The sequence below is a fragment of the Lacerta agilis genome, chromosome 4 (assembly GCF_009819535.1).
Source record: "Lacerta agilis isolate rLacAgi1 chromosome 4, rLacAgi1.pri, whole genome shotgun sequence".
Classification (NCBI taxonomy): Eukaryota; Metazoa; Chordata; class Lepidosauria; order Squamata; family Lacertidae; genus Lacerta; species Lacerta agilis.
The window spans coordinates 65,849,170-65,864,032 of record NC_046315.1 but is presented as its reverse complement, the minus strand read 5'-3'; the positions used below and the strand labels follow the sequence as shown (position 1 = coordinate 65,864,032).

General features: G+C 41.1%; 1 protein-coding gene across 2 annotated transcripts in view; it reads right to left on the bottom strand.

Annotated features, from left to right (window-relative positions):
* MID1 (midline 1) overlaps positions 1–14,863 on the bottom strand; it is a 196,297-nt gene that overhangs the window by 128,123 nt on the left and 53,311 nt on the right. The window contains exon 1 of one of the 2 annotated variants that reach the window (XM_033147419.1): positions 10,342–10,526. The exons of the other annotated variant lie outside the window; for it this stretch is intronic. The gene's annotated coding sequence lies outside the window, so the exon portion shown is untranslated. Of the gene's footprint in view, positions 1–10,341; positions 10,527–14,863 lie in introns of those variants that run through there. 2 annotated transcript variants of the gene reach the window in all.

Below are 14,863 nucleotides of genomic sequence, written 5' to 3'. Positions count from 1 at the left end.
GTAAAGAGACCTTTGCTTCCTTCCAGTCCCAATCTAAGCTCTCGATCTGACATGTCATATCAATTTTATCCTAATTTGTTTTTTAATGGGAAAGGAAATACACAAAAATTATGTGTTATATTTTTGGTATAGACTTTCACAAATATTCACAAGTCACTGAGTCTGAACCCAGGAAGAATGTGGTTGCTCTGACAGATTTCCCCTGAGTCCTTGGCTCTCGGTCGTATACTCAGAGGGGCTGACCAAAGCCACAAATATCTTAGCTAAAGCAGAGGACATGCCAGACAAAAACATCTCCCCTTTATTTTGAAAAGAATGTCCATAAAAAACGTTAGTATAAAACATATTCTGAAGCCTGTTTATTTTGGAGGTTTGGTGTCTTAATGTTCTATCCTAGGTCAATATTTGTGGTACTATGAAATTGCTATTGCAAAAATGTACAGAACAGTGAAAGATAAATCATTATTCTGCATTACTCTGAAGAATTCTGGCATGTTTTCGTTTGTTTACTGGAGGAACAGCTTGAGACAGCAAGTGAAAAAAATTAAAATTGTCCCTTGATTCTGCCATTTTTGGAGTTTGGACTTACAGCAATCTCCATTTTATGGGTCAGTACCCCTGGGCAGATACTGTGATTAACTTTAAAGAGGCTTACAGGGAAGAGTTGACAGACACATTTTCAAGCTAGAAAATGGACTGGAAATACAACAGAAAATATCACAATGTCTTTAATTATTGCATCTATGGTGCATCTGCATTTCATATACTATGGTCAGTTTTTATTACCGAGTCCCAAGAAGAAAGTCATAGAGGAGGGACAGAAAAAAGGAACAAAGTTGATCAGATGGTGACAACATCCAAGGTAGACTAATGATAGACATTTATATTAGTATTAGTAGTGTGGAGAGATTGGATAGAAATTCACCAGAATGGATTGGTTGACAGTGGGTTCAGAACAAACAAAATGAAGCAATACTTCACACATTTTTGCTATACTTCCGAAACACCAACAATTTGCTGATTATTAGTGTTGGGGAAGCCTTGTCTACAGTGTTTCCCAAGTGACAACAACCAGCTGATAAGTCTGCACTTGGAAGTGCTGCACAAGGGGCTTTGCTGCAAAGTCCCTTTTGTCCAAGTCCTGCTTTTTACCTGACCACACCTGGTAACATATACAGTATAACTTTAAGTGTGGGGCAGGAGGGTGTGGCTTGGCTGAAATGGCTTCACAGGATAAATAAAGAGGTCTGGTGGGCCTTTTGAAGCCTGTAGGCTGGAAGATCCCCAGTCCTGTACTACAGGCATGTCCAACAGTAGATCACTGGACGTCTGTGGTAGATCACTGGTAGATCATTGGCTCCCTCCAAGGAAACTCAACAACTTTGGGTCCCCTAAAAAAAGCTCTACATCTTTGCCCTGAAGCCCCCAAAACAGGGCTTTCCTTCCTAAAAGAAGCTCAACTTTGACCTGAACCCCCCAAAACATGGGTGGCTTTCCTTCCTACGTAAAGCTCAACAACCTCGACCTGGAGACCCCCCCCCAGGGGGAGATCACTGCCAGTTTTTAACTCTGTGAGTAGATCAGTCTCTTGGAAGTTGGCCACCCCTGCTGTACTAGATACACTATAAAAGGTTAAAAAAAGGTAAAGGACCCCTAGACGGTTAAGTGCAGTCAAAGGCTACTATGGTTTGCAGCACTCATCTCGCTTTCAAGCCAAGGGAGCCGGTGTTTGTCCATAGACAGCTTTATGGGTCATGTGGCAAGCATGACTAAACCACTTCTGGTGCAACAGAACACCCTGGTGGAAGCCAGAGCGCACGGAAACGCCATTTACCTTCCCACTGCAGCAGTACCGATTTATCTACTTGCACCAATGTGCTTTTGAACTGCTAGGTTGGCAGGAGCTGGGACGAAGCAACAGGAGCTCACCCTGTCACGGAGATTTGATCCGCCAACCTTCTGATCAGCAAGTCCAAGAGGCTCAGTGGTTTAGACCATACTATAAAACATAGTCGTCTCCATCATGCCTTGCTTTTGAGCTTCCCAGGGACTTGTGGCTGACAACTGTTGGACTAAATGAACTCTTTTCTTTTTTTAGATTTGGCAAGGAAACTCTTATGTATGTAGTCTAGGCACCAGATTAACACTTCCATTGCAGATGTAAATTTATATGGTCTACTAGATGTTAAAGGAAAATATTTTACCAGTAAATCATTCAAAACCACCAAGTATTTGTGGCTTAGCACAGAGCATATGCAGGTGGAAAACACATTACAGTGGACGCTTGGGTTGCGAACGTGAAGCGTGCAGGAGGCACATTCGCAACCTGCAGCATTCGCAACCCACAGTGCCACGTCTGCGCACGTGCTGGTTGTGATTTGGCGCTTCTGCGCATGCGTGAGCACCGAAACACGGAAGTAACCCGTTCCAGTACTTCCGGGTTCGGCGTGGTGCACAACCTGAAAACACGCAACCCGAAGCATCTGTAACCCAAGGTATGACTGTACAGGATTCCTTGTACCACATGATACCTACTTAGGCTATTATACTTGTCCTTGTTTAGTGTACCTGTTCTGCTATGTTCTTCAGGATGACTGAAGCTTTTACAGAGTTAAATGTTTAAGTTATTTACCCCACATATGCAAACAATAATTTTTATTTCCTGCTTAACTTTTGCTATATGATTAGTTATAATTCACAAGTACTCATGAGTAATTCTGCAGCCCCCTCTGGACTAGACATTAAAATGTGTATTTAAACCAGTTACCTCTATTAAAACAAAAAAACCTGTTGTCATTGGTCTAGTCTAAGGTATCCAAATTAACTGATATAACAGTTACAGTTATATGCATAGTGTGTGTGTATATATGTATGTGTGTGTATCTAAATATCTATATAAATTTAGCAATCCCCCTTCTTCTTGTCAGTGGTCCATATCACGTCAAAAAGTTGTTACACTTTCCCCTCAACATATGCCATACTTTAAGATCTAAAATCAGTTCAGTTGCCTTACTAGTATTTTATTTTTTACTTTGGCCACTCTCTAATATAAGCTGCAGAATGGGAACCTCCACAGAATAGGCTGCTGGTTCATTCTTTTAGGCATTTGTAGCCTCTCTCAGGAACTGGGTTTCTTCCTTTAAACAGCAATTAGTGGGGGGGGGCAGGCTTTGGGGAACATGCATTTGTCCAAAAAAAAGCAAACATTCTCAGACCTACAAAGATAGCCACCACTGCTCCATGCTGGGACCAGGGCTAATTAAGATGTTGATGGAGTCTGCACTAATCATGGCTCCACCACAGTCTGCTGGATTAGCATGTAAATTGGTAAACCATGTTCTGAAATTGCCTCACCATCTGAGGTCTAATTACTGGCTAGACATAACAAACAATGGCTGCATTTAGAATAAGAAGTGTCCATGTGAAAATAGATGTTTCTGCTTTAAAAAAAATCATGAGATAGGCTTGAGGGTGGAGAGAAGCATGTTGTGGAAAGGAGGCGTAAATTTGCACAGGCAGACGCACATTTATAAGCACTTTGGTTCATAGCCATGATTCAGTGGACTCAAGACACTAAGGAAGGCAAACAGCACAAGCTGAGGATCAGAAGTTACAATTGCCTTATCTCAATTTAAAATATTTGTCAGCATTATCCCAATGACAGCATCTTCAGTATAACTTTCCATATTTTAGTTCTACGGATCTTGTTGGGACTTTACAAATTTAGTGATGAAACAGCAATATAGCATTTCGTCTCTGTAGTGTGATGTCATGTTTGTTGCAAAAATACATAGCAATGTGGATGAATGCATAAATGAAGCACAAAAGGTAAAGGAAATAGTACAAAATCCTGCATGATTTTCAAACATTATAATCACAACAAATAACAAACATCATACCAAATGTACCATATCAAAATTGGCAATGCACATTGGTCCCAAGTTCATTGGTGCAATAAAGATTACTGTACTAAATACTTCAGAACACATAGCAGGAGGTGGATTCCTATAACTATTTTCTACCTGTAATACAATTATTTTCTCCAATCATCTCTTCATAATATCTATTTGTAGGAAAGTCTTATGAATGGAAGATGCACTGGTTCTTGACTATAAGCAAATATCTTCCACTTGAAATACAATTCTTAATCTTACAAATGTCACTAGGATTAATCAAAGCAAGATTTGAAAAATAAGTTAAAATAGGGGATATTGTGGATAGCCATTGATTGCTAGAATGCAACAGAGACTGCATTGTTTTGAAGTAAAGGAATTAATTAGGTTTGATGGCATATGATTCCCTGAAATAAAGAAACAGGACTCAAGAAAAAGGCATGTTGTGAACTTTACTGAATATATTGCAAACTGAACTGGCCTAAAGCAGGTTCCCTGTGGTCTATTTCTAATGGAAAACCTTTCTACCAACCCACAATGCACAATTTATTAGAAACATGTTTACAATTTACCAAAGACAATGTATACCCTCTTGTTTCTATCTGGGGTAATGTGAACATTCAGATTTTCAAAATGTATCCACTTCTGGCTTTGGTCTGCTGAGACTGGTGTGAATCAATAGTACATTTCCAACCATTTTTCTGGAAAAGGTTTCACTGACTAATGCTGCCTGAAAAACCCAACCCTATACACTAGGCATGTAGGTCACGAAAGCTACTTAGTAGTAGCTATTTGATGTGTGTTCAGTCTCCCATCTCCAATACAGGAGCAGATAAATTGCCTTCTAAATGGGATATGAAATCAGAGAACACAACAGGCATTAACTCTGATCTCACTTAATCCATTGTAAATCACAAATTGTTCCACTTACTGAGGTCACAGCAGTACTGAGCAGATTTCTGAGAATGCCTAGACAAGAATGATAGAAATGGAGGCTTGCCATTGGCTGTCCCAGAGGCTGTGTTTTTGTAGGCATTACAGGGTGTTTCTTGTGTTTGGCTGCCAATACCAACTGCCTTCCTAGCATTCTAAAAGGAATCAGCCTTTAACAAGCAGCGTGAGAAAAATGTCAAAATTCAACTGCATCTGCTATAAAATAGTAGTAAGAGTCGGATATACTTTTAACATGCAGCTCTGAATGAATTCTACTGCCAGTGCTTTGCGGCCTCAAAATAATTGAGAGAAGCAGAAAATATCCTGTATGCAAAGACATATCTCCCTCCGCTTTAATCAGACTGGAAGAAAAGCATATTTTATCTCTCCCAAAGTGCCATTGACTTGTATACCTGGGGAAAGGTTGCAGAGAATAATCACTGCTAGTCTCTGGCACTTCTCTCTGCAGGACTGAGAGCATGAATGGGCTTGCCTAGTGCAGGGATCGCAACAGGTCACAAGAGTGAAAAGTGGCTTCTGAGATAACACAGACTTGCGAAACGATTCCATAAGGTACTACTCTGCATCCTTAAGTTCACTTTCAGCCAAAGGCATCCTGATCATTCATCACAATGGAGCAAAAAACAAACAAACTGAACTATAAACAATCTTCCTATAAACAATTGCTTAGTAGCTGATGTAATCTATATTTGCTCTATTCAAATTCAGTTGCATTGTTTGTAACTTGTTTCACTTGAGGCCCAAACTGAGAATTTAGTGTTGGTCCACAATCTAGTACTGTATAAATTAGTTCTTGGATGCTTCTATCCGCTTGGGTCACAGAAGCAGAAATAGAAGGGCTATGTCCACAAGCAACAGCCATAAGGACCAGTAAGGTAGCAGAGGGTAGGAAGACACCTCAACTGTTTAAAGTTTTGTGCATTACTTCACAAAGAGATATGCATTAGATCAAAGAGATGAGGAAGCAAAGAGAGGGAATGCAACAAAAAGAAAAAGCTTCCCCTTTCGCAGTCAATTAGAGATGAAAGGAAATCACTCTTCCCAGCTGTGCAAGAAAGTAGCAGTTGACTAAAAACCTAACCAGTCTGATTTAAGGACAGTGGTGAGTGAGCCCCTTTAAAAACCATCCTTATGACATTTGGCTGCCTGGGGTGAAGGACAAGATGGCACCCCACATTCTACACAAGGAGATGATTACTTCAGTATGGGCTCCACCACAGCTGAAGCCAGGTCATTATGTCCCTCATTCCCAGGGAGCTCAGGAGACACAGGGCAGGGGACAAGGCACCCATAGCTTTGTACTCCAGACCCTTGCTGCCACTCCCAGGCATTGGGCGCCTGAGGCTGGTGCCTGCTTAATGATAGGGCAGTGCCTACAGTTAACTTTTTAAACATGCTTTTTGGACTATTCGTCAACTTCTGCACATGGTAGTAAAGCATAGAACAATCCAAGATATTCACATATTTGTGTGCAGGTGTCCCTCCCCCAGTGGACCAAGTCTGAAAGATGGACGAAGCTGCCTACCTGCCAATCACTTGACTTCACAATGATGTCAGATCACCAGTTTTTGCCCATGAAGCTCTGATGATCAGCTGACTGTCGAGTCTTTGAAGTGTCCTGTGCACAGGGTTTCACAAGACCTAGTGTTTGCAAGACCGAATGACCAGCTCTGTTTAAATGGGGGGTTAATTTGGCAAAGGTGATTCCAATGCTACCCTCCTATCTTTATATTCACCCGATTTTGTACATACTTTATATTAATCCCTATAATAAAAATATTATTGTGGTTCTTGTTAGTGCTTGTTTAAGGTCTGTCAGAGTTGTGATTCAGGCTGCATACACAATAATAGTGTTTATGCATATGTGAGTTGCACTCATCCAATTTTAAACCGAACTCAATCTTAGTGTTTCCCACCTACACTACTGGGGATGGGATGCATTGCTGTTCATGTTTTCCCATTTTACACCACTCAGAAGACAAACATTTGTAAGCAAACTACTTACTCATTCACTTTCCACCATTCATCTGAAAAGGAAAACCCACCTTCATTCAACTTTCATTTTGAATAAAAATGTTAAATAGATCGTATTTTTCTGGTTATAATCATATGCAGTATTTTAAAAACCATAATAAAAAGCAGTAGCATTTGAAAAGTGCAAAATTAAAGGGAACTTTTGGCAAAGCTTCCAGTTATCTGGAAATCTGATCTGCAAAGTTACCAGTTTCTGGTATCCTCAACCAACCTTCTACAAGTATTGACATCATGTGATTGTCATGGACTGACTGAATGCAGAGGAATGATGGGAGGCACCAGCTGGGGAACCCCCAAAGGGACCCCCAAAGGAGGAAGGCTCAGAAGCAGGGGGATTGGTGGTGGGATGATGATGAGTGGTCAAAGGGAGAAGGAGCAGACTGGAAGAGGGAGGTGTCAGAAGTGGAAGAGGTAACAGGGTTAAGTAAGCAGGAAGAGACTGTGGCAGACAGCAGTCCAAAATCAGAAGCAGCAGCAGAGGGTGGTCAAGAGACAGAGTGGAAGTAGGCTGCTGAAGAAGCCAGGGAAGCTCTCCCTCCTGTTGTGACAAGCTCCTCTCCCCCTGGTCTCTCAGAACATGCAGAGAAATGAAGAGGTCGGAACAAAGAGGCCAGGCGAAGGAGCCTTAGGCAGCTGACGAAGGAATTAGGAGAGGTGGGAAGGTGGGGACCTTCAGTCCTCGCAACTGTCTCATTGGGGCAAGACCTACTGAGAAGCCTTGGTGGGATCACTAGGCCTGCACTATTTTGGTTCCTTTGAATAAGGAGTTAACTTCACTTACGTTTTACTGCTAACCTGCCCCTGACTTCGGTTCCTGACAGTGATGCTCCAATAGGCTAATTATTATTGGACAACATCAAAGAGTCTTCCCTTTCTCTCATCTTCCTGGTAGCCCCCAGTACCACCCCCAGCTGCTCTAGAGGGTTCAACCATCAACTTCGATGCATTCAGCTGAAGAACTCTACAGAGCAAAAAAATGGAGAACATAAGGGAGAGATCCAGTATCGCATGAGCAGGTGTCTGTTTGTGCTGTGTGGCATCTCCACCTCTCCTCCATTCCCATAAAATCTAGAGACCCCCCCCCCCACAGAGCATATATGGGGGGAGGGGCATGGAAGGCTGGAGGACAGAGAAGAGAAACCAGAGGTTTTGTTGTGTAAGGATGTTGCCATTTGCATATAGATTCTGTATAGTGTTCCCTAGTTATTTATCTGAAGAGGACTACAGAGCAAACACTGTTGTATTCAAATCTTCTTATAGACTGTTAAATCCTAACTCCCTCCAAGGGTGATGGCAAATTCCCCATTGATTGCAAAGCATATGCTTTTTATTTTACTTAAATTGTTAGGTTAAACCAACACCACAGTAGAGATTGTTGCTAATTGGGATTCAAAGATCTGCCATTTTCCTTCACAAATCAGATTCGAGAGTTTTATGCCTCAATGAAAATAAATTAATACCATCAGCCAACAACCAACTGGGGCACAGCAGAGCACTTTAGTAACCAGGATGTGCATCCTGGCATTATGAACTAAGTAATATGGAAAAAGCAGTTGATTTCCATAGCTGCTCTCAACAGGTGTGTAGGTATGTAGGTATCATTCTGCATATACCTGTACATGTTAATGAATAAATTCTTACTTTGAAAAGTGTGGAATCGAAACACAGAATACACACAGTTAAAGCACACAGTAATCTATATAAAACCAGAAATGGCCATTTAGTGAGTGTGTTTCTAAAAAAAGAAGCTGGTGGTTAAAGAGTTGGCAAAATTGGATGTATATTAGTGATATCTATATTTAAGAAAACTAATTTGAACTAGTGACACATCTAAATGAACATTAAGCACAATGATACCCCTGTTGAGACTACTCAGGCTTTGCATGAATCAACTCAATAAGTAACCACTAACACCACTGTGGTATTATGTGAATTTTTTTTTAAACCTATTACCCTAGCAACCAGTGTCTGTGTGAGAGGAAAGAAGGGAGGGAGGAGGTGGAGGAAGGGCTAAATGTAAAAATCGTTTACAGTGGGTCTTGTCTTTGAGATAATGAAATCACATGACTCAGCAACACTAATGTTCATGCAGATACACTCCCCCACCCACCCACCACCACTCTTTAGGGCTCCATGACAACCCCATTTCCTAAAATTAGCACCCTCTTTCCAAGCTACAAAGCACCCATAGTAATGACCTGCTTCCTATACCACTTATGCATGACTATGGCCTGCAGACTTTTGCCCTAACAGTTGATGGCTTGAATGGGATCTAAGTCAGGAAAAGCTGAAGATAATGATGTAAATAGTAAAACACAGTCGCTTCTTTGGAGTGTTTTGTGAAGGTGGGATGCAGAAGAAGAGAAAGAGCATGTCTTTATCCACAGTAATAAATACAAAGTGTTACTTTAGATAGGAATGCTGAATAGAAGAGTAAGAATTTAATCACAAGGAAGGAAGGAAGGAAGGGTGCTAGAAAAACATGTCAATCATCACTTTAATTCTTGTCAATCATTCCTTACTTTCTTGATTTGTGATTTCTTACTTGACCAAAAAGAAAAGTTTTGTTTGTAATTACATCTATGCTATCCATGACAGGCACAAGACTTTTTCAACTTTTCTTTGAAATTGCCCTCAAGCCAAGTTTATATATCTCTGCTCTCTCAAGGAATTTAAAACTTAACAGTTCCCACACATATATGAAATGAAGCAAGAGGCTCAAACAAAATACAAATTGCCACTGTGGCATATACAGTATTCCGTAAAGAAACTAGAAAAATCATAGTTAACTCAAATAGCATTTGAGGTATATACTGAGCCGTGCTGCTCCATTCAAACGTAGCCAAACATTACTGCGTTCATTCCTTGTTCTTAGATTAATTTCACTTTGCTTCTCCCTACCTCTTCAGAAGGTATTCCTTCCTTTTCACCTTCCAGAAGGAGTTGCTTGCTTGGCTTTTGTTGCTAAGACAAGCAGACCCTGTTGTCTTTGTGGAGCCTGTGAAAAATAGGAGTCTAATATATGTTTCTCACACACACCCCAGGAGATCTGGAATTAGTCCAGGAAAGTGACAAAGCTGATAACATCAAGAATGCTGCAAACGGATGAAATGGCTCCCCCTCACTCAAAATACTTCTGAAAACTTTAAATATATCCAAACAGTTTGGTACGACTTGATAAAATATTCTTTCCCCCCTGCTCCCCCTCCCGTTTTATATTAAGAGTACTTTGGCAAAAAGGAGAAAAACAACTTTTCCTACAAAAACTGCCCCCTCTGTACTGTAAATAGTCCCTCTTCAAATATTAGGTAGCTTTACGGGGCGGGGGGGGGGGAGGAAAGACAATGCAGCGTGTCCTCAGTATCATTAACCAACTTCCCCTCCTCCTGAAGGAGTCCCCTCAATAAGGCAATTACAAGAGCATCACAGAACAGGAGAACAAGGGGAAAAATAATCTTACCAGCTTCTCTTACAGTAGGGAGCTGAAAAGAAAACCAACAGCCCCCAGCTGCTGTATCACATGCAATTCGCCTCAATGGAAAGAACTCTGAAAGGCTAGTCTTCTAGTTTAGTTTCTTCTCAGCTCTCTCCTCTCTCTCCCCTCACAAAGCCATTCTCCTATTCCCTAATCCTCTCACAGGAAAAAGCAGCACAAACCAAACGACTTCAGCAGAATGAGGTGGGGGGGGAAGAGAGAGTGTTGAGAGTGAAAGGGGGAAGGGAGAGATTCTGCTGGCATTCAAGCATCACAGTATGTTAATCCTCAGAGCGGGGATGCAAACAAAGTCGCCTACACACATTTGGGCACCCAGATCCACATTCCATACCAATAATGCTTCATGACAAGGCATAGAAACCCAATTCATCAACCTCTCAGCTACTGTTTCAAAGACACGCCCCGTGAAACTTCTTGAACTTCTGCTAATGGGCTTCATTATTCCACACACACACACACAAAATTAGACATTAATTCCCGATTAGTGGCTTTCTAAAGTTGATAATGAGCCTAAACTAGCTGGCTGCAATTCTGTCTGTGCCTCCCTTTCCATCACCGCAACAGGAGCTGAAAGTTTTGTAAAAGTATACGTTTGTACTTCAAAAAGTAATATATGTGCAGGACGTATATTTTTTCCCCCAGTAAGGGTCTGAGGTAAAGTGAAGCATTTTATTTCAAAGTTCAGTGGACACAATATCTTCAGATTTTGGTAAATTGTACAGGCCAAATGAGCTGAGGTGGAAAAGATAAATATATCCAAGAATGTACACAAGTTTATTTACACAGGAGCATTTCCTTTCCTTAATGGGAAGAAAGATAAATCAAAGATCTGAAAAAGCAGATGGCACCATTCCACCTCATAAAGGATGGTGGTTAGCCTTCAAGTAATAATTTATGAAGACCCCTCCCCCCCCTTCTTGGTCCTGCACTCAGCAGCAGGCCATTTGAGCTTTTCAAGCAAAATAAATAGACTTCAAACCACCAGCTTCAAACACACTAACATTTACGAGTGCTGTTTCAACCTGACACAAGCCACTTTGTTCGCCTGTGACCCTGTACCAAAACGTGATGTTTGATGGATAAGGTTCCCTCCCTTCATAATATAGGTTGCGACTTCATAACTATGTGCCAACATTATTGTTCGTCCCAAGCCAAAACGAAAACAAAATGATCCATAAAGCTGTTTTAAGCACGAAAATGAAGCAAGCAGATGGACGCTGAAAAGCTAGAGGGCCAGAGTGATAGGAATGCACTCTTCCTTCCTTCCTCTCTCTCTCTCTCTCTCTCAAACCAGTGTGGGAGGCGATAGCTAAAGAGATGTTACTAGGAGATGAGGTGATGTCATCAACCTCCAAACAAAGCTTAGTTCAGCTCAGAAAAACAAGACGCTTCTGCAAGGCACATTTTGTTTTATGGGTACCAGCAAGAAGCATGTGGTTTTTACTGAATTTGTCCTTATAACACAGTTCGTAAAAGTTTCGACATAAATTTTACCAAAAGCTGTAAACATGGAAATGAATAAGGCCATTACAAGGCTGTTTAATAATCTCAAATGAGCTATAGGTCTCCTGTACTATAATGCTTCAAGCATCAACTTTGTACTAAAACAGGCATGGAATATACTTCTTAATGGAAGGTAGACAGTAACCACTAACACCAATATGCTCTTATTAAAGAAAGTGGGCTTGTGCCATTAAATACTCAGTAGGGCCATACCCCAGTCAAAGGTAGATCTATGGTGGCACATACCTGTAATGGGCTTTTACTAACATAGCTTACAAGAGAAGAACCATCACTGACAGGTATTTGATGAGGACTATGTTCTCCTCCCTCTCCCTCTCCCTCCCCCTCCTCCTCCTCATTGATGTGGCTGCTCTGCTCTGAGAAAGTAAAGAGTAAGAAAGGGGACAACAAAAAAGGGAACAGCACGATGATCCCCTCAAATCTTGTCATGTCCCTTTGAGAAGAAGTGCAGATTGGACCAAGAAGGAGAGAGAAGAGAACAGGCATCAACCGCGATGAGGAGAAAGGGGTTTGAACTCAGGTAGGGTGGCATACTTAAGAGCTTCTTATCGAAATAACAGCCCCCTAAAAAATAACCCATACTATACAGCACTATTCCATGTAAGCCAAATGGGGGAAATCTGTTTTGCAAAGTTGCATGTCAGTTGTGATCCCATTATGACCCATCATCTGAGATGCAAAGAATTGCTTAGTCTCACACAAGGAACTAGTCTAGTGAAATATTTGGCTTTCTCCTCTTTTGAACAACTGACTCCTATATCATATTAGAATGTTAGGTTTTTATTATGATCAAGAGTTCTATAATGTGAAATAAATACATATTGCGATGGCTTCTGAAAGTCCTGTTTCCTAAGCAGTTTCCCAGGTAGCGTGAGGGCATCAGGGAGAAACCTAAAACCTGATGGAACTTGTGGCTCTTTGGATTCTGGTATGGTTTCACTGATATGGTTTCAGCAAGCCTTCTAAAAAAAATTATCCAAATTGCTATTGGACTAGGATTTGAATTGCTTTGAATTATGTGCTGTTGCTAGTTTAAACTGTTCTTATGTTTGCAATTGTTTTTCAAATAGTGTTTACATTTGCAACTGGGATGCCTCAATGGAAAGTGATTCATATATGAAAATAACAACTAGCTCTAAGATGGTTGAAAAGTTCTCAGGATAGGACACATTTTCCTTCTCCTAGATGGGCTACCTTTCCAGGTTGACAAGCCCTGTCTGCCCCTCATTTGCCTCTACAGCACATGCAGAAACTGCCTTATTGACCACTGAAGCCACTGTTGGTCTCATCCACTCAATCTGCCAGAACTTGCCTTTGCTTGCAGGTGAGGTCCTAACTCATTGAAGGTTTGAGACCCATCAGCTACCCCCACCTAGCAGGGTGGGGACAAAGGTGGACAAACTACCCCAGAAGGAACACGACATGTTTCCCCCCCCCATTACTCCTCCCCTAACACCCTCAGGCAGTACATAGAAACAACTGCTAGCCTGATATCTGCAGTGCCACTACTGCAAATGGTCAGAGAGAGTGTTTCAGTTTTTGGCCCAGTGGGAATAAGTGACCCAAAGAGCCACAAAGATCCAGGGGCAAATGGAGTACACTTTACTGCTAGAAAAAACTATGCACTGCCATGTACTTTGTATGCATGCAAATATCCCTGGGGCTGTGCTCCCTTAGATTCCATTCTGGGTACAACACACTGGTTCAAGCAATTAAATTCAAGGTGAGGCTTGAATTTCGCTCATAGGTAAAAACTTTTATAATTGAATAATAACAGCATCAGCAACAATAATTGTTATTTTCCAGGGCCATATAAACCAGGAGCAAAACTGAAATCTGCATAAACTGCACACAAACTGGAATCTAAATAAGACAAAGGTGGGTAGAAACTTGGGGGATGTGGCAGTAGGCATGAGCATATGGTAGACAAGCCAGCTACTTAACAGCTGACAGAAACTGATAGAAAGGAACTGAATCTGGCATTTGCCATAATAGAGGAATGAACCTGCTTCATTCAGACGGTGGCTTTAACAAAGAGCAGCCAGTCACTATGTGCTATGCTTGCCTTATGAACTGGGGTATCAACATGTAAAATTTTAAATCATCTTGGCAACATTTTATTGCACTAATGGGTAGCAAATACATATGGCATCAGTCTTTGTTCGTGGATAAACAAAGAAACAGAGGATCCCAGCAAGTCAACATTCAAAATCAGTTGGTTATCAACATGTTTGTCCTGTATTTCCCCAAAGGGAAATTAAATTCTCCTTTCTGGAGAGAGTCAGCCAGTTAACTCTAAGAGTCAGGCTTTGGAAGTATGAAGCATGCTATAATATGTACTGGTTCATGTCAGTAAACTGGCAGGGGGGAAGAGTGACAGATTTGTTTGGGGGGGGGCAGGGAAGCTGGCAAACATAAGGTGGCTACAGATATATATTTTTCCTATTCGCTTGCTCCCAATTAAGCCTCCTTTGATCCATACCCTGTATGTCTTTAACACCTGATTTGCATAGCACCAACTCCTTTCTGTGTTTCTTGGATTCACAAGAAAGAACAAAGCTAAAACACCCTGGTAATAAACCCTAAATTTTTAATAGCAGTTGTAAGTGTCTGCCAAATGCCCTCCTTTGGTAAGTAGAGCAGAGTAGGTCATTTGCACTGGAAAGGATTCCAACAAAACTCAACATTAAAGAATACCAAACTCTTTGAGGGCTGCCAGTGGAACTGATTCGTTTAGCCCAGAATAGTGGCTTGTTTTGTTGTTCTGCTGCTTGAAATAAATTTTTAGTAATTACAGAGCCTAGGCGGAAGCAAAAACCAACATAATGCTCACAATTTACAGCACTCTTCTTGATTATTTAAGTTAAATATTGTGCATTCCAAGGAGGGTGAAATGCATCAATTAAACAGAATATTACCAAATATTATCTGCCAAAGGCTATATAGGAGAAAGACTCCATTA